The sequence below is a fragment of the Halyomorpha halys genome, unplaced genomic scaffold (genome assembly GCF_000696795.3).
Source record: "Halyomorpha halys isolate HHAL.00 unplaced genomic scaffold, Hhal_1.1 Scaffold251.1, whole genome shotgun sequence".
Lineage (NCBI taxonomy): Eukaryota > Metazoa > Arthropoda > Insecta > Hemiptera > Pentatomidae > Halyomorpha > Halyomorpha halys.
The window spans coordinates 753,843-761,957 of record NW_027106674.1 but is presented as its reverse complement, the minus strand read 5'-3'; the positions used below and the strand labels follow the sequence as shown (position 1 = coordinate 761,957).

The following is an 8,115-nucleotide window of genomic DNA, read 5'->3' as shown; positions in this document are numbered from 1 at the left end:
ATATTTGAATTTTGATAATGTAATTTATATGAATTTTTAGTTAGTGATTTGATCAATTTAATTTACTGTTTTTTATTTATTTTTTAATCTATGGGTTTAATTTATTACAGCGTATGAATCCCCAGATATTGTGGTGAAATCTGAAGCTGCTATTGACCAGTGTATGTAAATAGTAATTTGAGAATAACTATGATTTATGTATTACAAACTAATGATTTCTATTCCTTTAGTACAGGATACCTTCAAAATACTTGATCTTGTTTCTGAAGCAATTCAGAAGAATGACCAAAATAATATTTCTCATTTGACCAATGAATTAGTACAACGTCTTCGAAATCATGGTTCCCAGCTTGAAGAGAATTGCCAGGGTAAGTTTTTAGTGAAAATTTTTGTGTTTTCCCATTAAAAAATTGTTATTAAATATTTTATATTATACTGGGCGAAAAATAATCAATCCTATTGCATAATGGCTTAGTGTCATGTTACTGGCTAACTCACTAGTTTGAAATAGTTTTGTTAAGAAATAGTGTTTTTACAAATAGGTTTTTCAAACTAAATTTTCTAAAATTATCAACTTCAAAGAGATATTGTTATTGATAAAACTGCTATAGAATTCATGGTATAATTACTTGTTTAATCTTATTTATTAATTTATTGGTTTAAAACATTGAAGCATCTACATATAGTTAAAAATATAACTTTTAAGTGTTAGTTTAAATACATTTATATGCGTCAGACGCACATTTATTTTATTGTATCACTGGTTCAAATCAGACCTTGATTTTATTTGTTGGTGCGTCTACTGAATAAATCTAGGCCTTTTTTCTTTAACCAAAATGGTAGATAACCTCTTGGATAACTTTCTTTCCTGCTTTTGTTAAGATATATTAGGATAATTCTGATAAACAATAAAAAACTCTAATACTGTCACTATTCAAGACTTTCTAGCTGATTCAAATTCACTTGACCGCCACTGAGTATTGAAGATAGTGCAAAAGCAAAACGAGATAATATCTATCAGCATAGATCAGGGGTGGCCAACTTTTCTGTATATAAGATCTACTTTCTATTTTAAAAGTGTGTCACGATCAACTTATTGTCATAGGTGTAGTCTAAGGAGGAAGAAGGGGTGCGAAATGCATACTATGTTTATACACTGTGGTTCAATATAAGGTGCATTCCAGTGAATATTAAATAACAATATTTATTATTCACCATTGTAAAAAAGTAATTGAGTTCCCATTCTTTATTGAAGTAATGGAATTTCGATTTTTTTGGTTTACTACTCATGTTCAAGGAAATATAACAATTTAAAGAACAAATATTGAATTGAATATTTTCCTAGAAAATCCAACAACTCCTGAACTGTGGTAATTATCTTTGTTACATTGAGAGACATAATAACAATACTGCATATTATGATCGGGGACAGCAATTCAAGTATATTAAAGATATATTCAAATTTCCAAGAGTTATGTTAAAATTGGAATATATTTATTAACGTTTACAATTCTGACTTATTAATTTAAATAGAATTATTGTTATTCCTAATATATTTTTAGTACTGTCTCATATTATTCTCTTAATCTGTGTAATGCCCACAGTTTAGAGATCTGTTACCGTGAATGTTCACTTATCAAGTAAATAGATAGTTAAAAAAAGGAATTTAATTTAAAACATAGAAAAGGCATTTTAAACAGAAGAAAAATTGAAACTCAACGTCGACACCGATGATAAATAATATTGATTAATAATAATACTGTTCATACAAAAGAAATGAAACTACTATGTGACACAACCAGCTATTCAAGCTAACTGACTGTGTCCTTCTATGAGTTGAGTCGTAACTGTTGCGTTTACACATTGCGTCTGGTGACAAATATAATACTTAAGTCAAAATTGTGCTGGGTGGGTGAAGATCACAGTGTCAGGCTGTCAGAATTTTAGGAATTCCCAGAATGCATTAAACTATTGCTAGAAAGTTTTGTCTTCTACAATCGATTGATTTGTTGGCCAGCCCTGGTATAGATAGTTTTAGATATCAAAATTGATCATCCATTATCAGTTTTTTCAGTATTAGTATTACTTGTAGAAAATGGGTTTTATAATAAAAATGAATTTGTTCCCAGAACATTTTATTTGTAATTAAAATGTTTATTTGTAACCTAAATATAATTATGATTAGAAACAATACTTTAATGGTGTTTGCTTGTCTGTAGTACTATGTCCATTAACTTTTTTTCTAAAATTTGCTCTTTTTTTTTCTTTTTCATTAAAGAGAATTTGGCTCATTTACTTTAGTCGGAAGGATAGAAGCATTACTGGCTATGTTGTTTGTTCATCATTGTTTAAACCAACTAAAAAGTGGTTTCCAAAGTGTTGTTTTGAGAAGTTTCTTCTTAACTTCATGACACTTATTGAATTTTTCAATTATCCTTTCTTGGTTTTTAAAATTCTGAATGTGGCGGAATGAGATGTCCTTATTTTAGTCACAAGATTTCTCACACAATTGCCCCATTTCATTAGACAAATTTATGCCGATTTTTTCCTTTACAGAAAACGGTTGTTGAGGCATTCACAAAAAAAAATCAAACTGGCAGTCAGGTGTTTATTTCTCAAGACTGAAAATTTTGAAAAATGGGAAAAATTCTTAATATTATGGGCAACTATTCTAACTCTCATTATGTTCATTATAACTGAGAGAAAACAACTCTAAGGCTCCTGGAATATGTTCCTTGTAACTAACCAATAAATTAAAAATAGTTATAATAGTTTTACAATTCCTCATCAATCAATGCTTATCGCTCCAGAGCATCTGATCACTTGAAGCTATTTAAGAGCATGATAATAAGAATCAGAGGGATTTGTGTCTTATTGAAGGCGAGTTTCCTTCATTAGTGGGCAAACAATTCAAGCATTTCATTTATAGGTAGAAGGTAGTAGTGGTAGGGCTTAGGAGCTCCAAGAAGAAGAATAGGAAGGAGAGCTGTTATTAGGAATGTAGCCAGAAGATAAAAACGGCCTGGAGAGGAGAATTAAGGGGTAAGGAATAAAAGGTAGAGTAAGGAATAAAAATCTTAACATTGACCATTGGTTTTTCAACTCTAAATCTGATGAATGCAAACTTGTTAAAGAAAACTTTAAGTTTTATCCAGGGCAATACTTCATCAGGAAAATGGTATAGTAATTATGGTATAACAACTGGTTTCAAACTGGATGAAATTAAAACGTTTTTAGTGTCTAAAATAAAAGTGATGCTATTTTGATATTCCAGTGTAAACATACTGTTTATGTTCATTATTCTTTAATTTTTTGTAGGTTCAGAAAGGCTAGAAAAAATCTTTGAAATATTAAGATCTGGTATTAATGAAATAAGTCTTGATTCTCAGTCAAGATTAAATTTACTACAAATAGTCGAACTTAGAGCTAGTAGATGGCAGCCACCACTTGGATTTTTTTCTTATTATAACAAGAGGTCACCACTGCAACAAGAGGTAAAGCATATGTCATTAATAATTTAATAAATAATTCTTATTCAGATATCTAAATGGTTAAAACAAAATATACTATGTTTCTACATAATTACCTTCCTTATGGACAAATTTTTTCCACCAAATTAGAAACTTTTTATTTTATCCTTTATTGTTTAAAGATGGGCTATTTCTTAGGTCATTTAAGCAGCAAACCTTCAACACGCACATCAATGGTGGTTGTCTTAAAGTCCTCATTAAACTGCTTTCAATGATCCAAACATGTGATTCACAATCTGGACTAAATGGTTTGTGTCAAGTGTTTCCTAGAACATTTCATCGAGCTTTTGACTTATTAAGTGAGTAGTGTGCAGTTGGTGTTGTCATGCAGCAAAATGACGTTCCTGCTGGATTTTTGCCATGTTTTGTCCAATAAGGACCTTCACTTGATCATGAGGTCACATTAATCAAGGAACAATTAGTTCAAATATGGTTAATATAGATGTTGATTGTTTGGAAGAAAGTCTCAGTGTACTTCATAGCAATTTGACCAAAGGGAAGAATCTATAAATCCAATTGTCACCTCTTGAGGTTTCTTCACATTAGGAGGAGGTTGTGGATGGACCTGCCTCCAATTCCTTTCCATCCTTTAAGCATTCCCCTGAATGGTTCATGTATGCTGCCTGAATTCAAATACACTCATGCCCAAATAAAGAAGATTAAGGAAGGGTCAGAAGAAAAATAAAGAGTTAATTTGTCTTGATTAGAAGATGTTATGGATAATCTTAGGCTTTTAGGAATAGAGAAATGAAGAAAAGCTGTTGAGGATTTGTCTGAGAGGAGCTGAATTATTGAAATCACACCTTTAGCAAAGTTAGTGATTATTAGTCTGTGGACATAGGGATGTGAGACCATTTACTCGTGTAAGAATTGTGGAATTGGTCAATTATTTTTTAAAATGCCAGCTAAACCAAGTCAGACCTACATGAGGGGGAGTCTTATTAGAAGTTTATGACATTTATTTGTTTATGGTTAGACATTGTTCTTATATTTTATTTTATCCTTATGATTAAAACTGATTATTTATTCATCAGTCTTTTTCAATAATCTTGGAATCCTTTTTTCTTTCTGTGACAGATCATTGTTATTAAGACAGAAACTTTTTAGGATTCTGGTAAGGTTCATTCATTGAACATAGTAGGAACAAAAAAAAATCCATTTTTATAAAATTAATTAAAAACGAACTATATACAAAAAATATCTACAAATTTGCATTTGGCTTACTACTAAACAACAAAGTATATACAAAAACAAAAGAAAATAACTCACTCACTCTTCTACCTGCAAAATGGGTTAATGCACTGTGTTGGCCTACTACTTATTACTTAAAAATTCATTACAAAATAGTGCTGTAAAAATTACAATTTTGAGTGGACTGTACTACCAATGGTAATACAGTCCACTCAATATACACCTGACAGTAGTAGGCTTTTTGCTCTTCTAACATCTGGTAATGAGCAATACCACAAAAAGGTAGATCCAGTGAGAGGAATCCAGGCGAGTTGTCAGTTTTTTAACATAACCGTTACCAGTTATTTGTAATTGATGTCATAATCTACAAGTTTTTTTTACCAGACTGCTCATGTTTTATAGCAATTGGTTGATCATCAATCAGTCATAATTATCTTGAAAATCTCAAGAATAAATTTTTGTAGTTTATTCCATTAAGTTTTCATTTATATTTTTATTTACTACTCCTTCATATGGAATTTGTATTTGTACTTTACTTTTTCTTAAGTAAGTTTATATTGAAAACAGAGTTTTGTACAGTTGAATTGATAATTTTAGAAGCGACATAACCTGAAATAACCAATTCAAGTTTATATTGATTTTAATGTTATTTTTAAACGTATACTATAATAATTGAGGAATTAATTATAGTTTGGTGGTGAACCATGTGGTGAAGCGTTATCTGATAATGAACAACAATATCTCGGGCCAGGAGAAGTGTTGAAATCATCTGGTAAATATGGCTGCCCTCTTAAAATTCCTGGGAAGAATTATTGTAAAGATGAAGTTGTTATAAGGAATTCGGATTCGGGGAAAGGTATTATATTTTCAGTTTTTTTTTTTTTTTGTGTTTCTATGTCAACTATATCACCTTTTTATGGTCATCTGTGCACAATACAATACATAACTTCTTAAAAATTGTAATTAAATATTATATCTATATTAATTTATTGAATGAATTAGTTATTACTTGCTCTTGGTTTTTTAAGCATAGTTACATCACTATTTAATAAAAACATTTTCTGGACTCTCAGCATTGTTGGTATAATTGTCCTGCTATAGAAAATAATCTGATTATTAATGCTCTCCCTGTATGGAATTCATGAGTGTAGGTTGGTGATTTCCAATTTGTTTTTATAAATTTTGAAAGTTACACTTCGTGCTAAGCTGTGTTAACTATTATTTAGTACAATTATATATTATAATTAGTAATTTTCCTAAAATTCAAGTTTAAATTGAATGAATTTATCCTTTTTTTTTCTTACATTGTATCCCCACATAAGGATTGTTTATTTGATGTAAACTTGTTCCATGCCTTAAAGGAATGCTACATGAATGGTAATTTAATAATGCCAATGTCCATTAAGTGTTATGAAAATTTAAACATGAAACTGGAAAATAAAAAAAAGCAAATTTAATAAACAAAAATCAAGCCAACAAGAAAATTGCCTATGCTCTATCCATCTATGGCCTGTGAGTCAAAGTCTGTATTTTTAATAAATTTCATCGAGTCTGTCATAGCTTAAAAAACAAAATTTTTTCTATCTTAAGTATTCCATTTTCAAGAAGTATTCTTTTCTAAATCAAGTCATCTGTCAAATAACTTACAGACATAAATTATATGGTTACAATTTTGGATTTGTCCATCTTCATTGTTTAAATCTGTTAGTTCAATGTTAAATCATTTAAGATATTATTTACTGGAAGATTACTGATTGAACGTGTGTATAGATGAATGGAATATGGTCCGAGTGCGGTCAAAAAAACTCAAATAGTAAATGATTATACTATTTTTTATTGAGCCAACGTTTCGCCCCACGTTGCAGGGCTTCATCAGGGCTGTTTTGACAGGAGTCAAAGTCAGAGCCACACTGACTTTGACTCCTGTCAAAACAGCCCTGACGAAGCACTACAACGTGGGGCGAAACGTTGGCTCAATAAAAATAGTATAATCATTTACTATTTGAGTTTTTTTGACCGCACTCGGACCATATTCCATTCAAAGATATTATTTAATATTACCATTTTCTGTGAGTAGTTGTGTTAGTTTGTGATAATTACTATTTACATCTCTATAATTGTGTTGTGTGGAATGAATTTAATATGCCCAAATGTGGGTGACCAAGTTAAATGTAAAATTAACTTGGTCATTCACATTTGGACAAAATCAAGAGTTAGATCCCACTTTATGTAGAATAAAGGGTATTTTTGTATGAATGCCGCCACTTTTACCCACTTCTTTAACTAGGTAATCAGACCATACATTGCTCTCAGTCCCTGTATGTGTCTTCATCCGTTTTACTGTTATTATGTTCATTAAATTATTAAGTACTATTGAGTTAATTTTAATTTGGTTTGTAAAATGATCATGGATGTATGGATTATTAATCGTGTTCAGTAAAATTTGGTTGTCAGTATTTATAGTGACTTGTGCGTTCATTTGTAGGGGGTAGCTTTCTTTCTATTCTCTCACTTTCACCTGAGCTAAGTTCTTAGTATTGTTATTCTAGCCAAAGGATTCTATTGTCTTTACTGCTGTCAGTATAAACATCTGTGTTTTCATTCTTTACTGTGCTATTTGGTGGTCTAGTCTTAGTGACCTAATTTGTTTCTGCAAAACTTGCAGTCTGTGTTTTTTTAGATTTTATCTGGGGCCAGGTATTTACTCTCTGTATTTTATGATTTAATGTTGAATGTGGTTGTATATTTCTCAGTTTTCAATTAGATTGATAATTGGCCTGTAAATAGTACTGTGGCTTAAATGACACATTATGGTAACCTTTACATATTTTGATTGTAATTCCACTACCATAGAATATAAAACATAATTGAACAATGCTGGCCAAGCATGTATTTGTGGATGAATATTTGTATTAATATCTTTATGTATTTTAAGAGATAAACACAAATAATTCGATTGTAACTGAAAAATCCAGTATCCATGCTGTGATAATTGTTCTTTCATTATCAAGAATTGTATTTCTTGATATTTTTTTTATGAGTCCCTTTGTGATAATCACTTTTCTTGTAACATTATATTTTAGGTGTTATTTGATCTCAATAGAACCCATCTGCAGTTCTAGAATTTTTAACATTCCATGTTCTTATGCTAGTTTTGTAACTTGGCAGGAACTTAATGTTTTATAATTGATAAAGGTTTTTTCATCTAAACTTTTACAAATTTTTAGTAGGGACCTCACAATTTATTTGTTATTTTTCCTTACTAATTGTATAAATTGGACTCACTATGTTCGATACTTATATTTTTGGCATAGGCATAATTTATTACCTTTCTATATTAATTTTTTATTTGTTTGATCTATGTATAAATATTGTAATGTTTTGAGATCGAGAT

At 30.1% G+C, this 8,115-nt stretch overlaps 1 protein-coding gene across 5 annotated transcripts in view; it reads left to right on the top strand.

Annotated features, from left to right (window-relative positions):
• mxt (Eukaryotic translation initiation factor mextil) overlaps positions 1-8,115 on the top strand; it is a 53,884-nt gene continuing 45,769 nt past the window's right edge. For 4 of the 5 annotated variants that reach the window (XR_002945481.2, XM_024362455.2, XM_024362453.2 and 1 more), the window contains exons 1-4: positions 1-161; positions 231-368; positions 3,319-3,494; positions 5,412-5,577. The gene's annotated coding sequence lies outside the window, so the exon portion shown is untranslated. The remainder of the gene's footprint in view (positions 162-230; positions 369-3,318; positions 3,495-5,411; positions 5,578-8,115) is intronic. The other variant, XM_024362454.2, reaches the window with a different exon arrangement.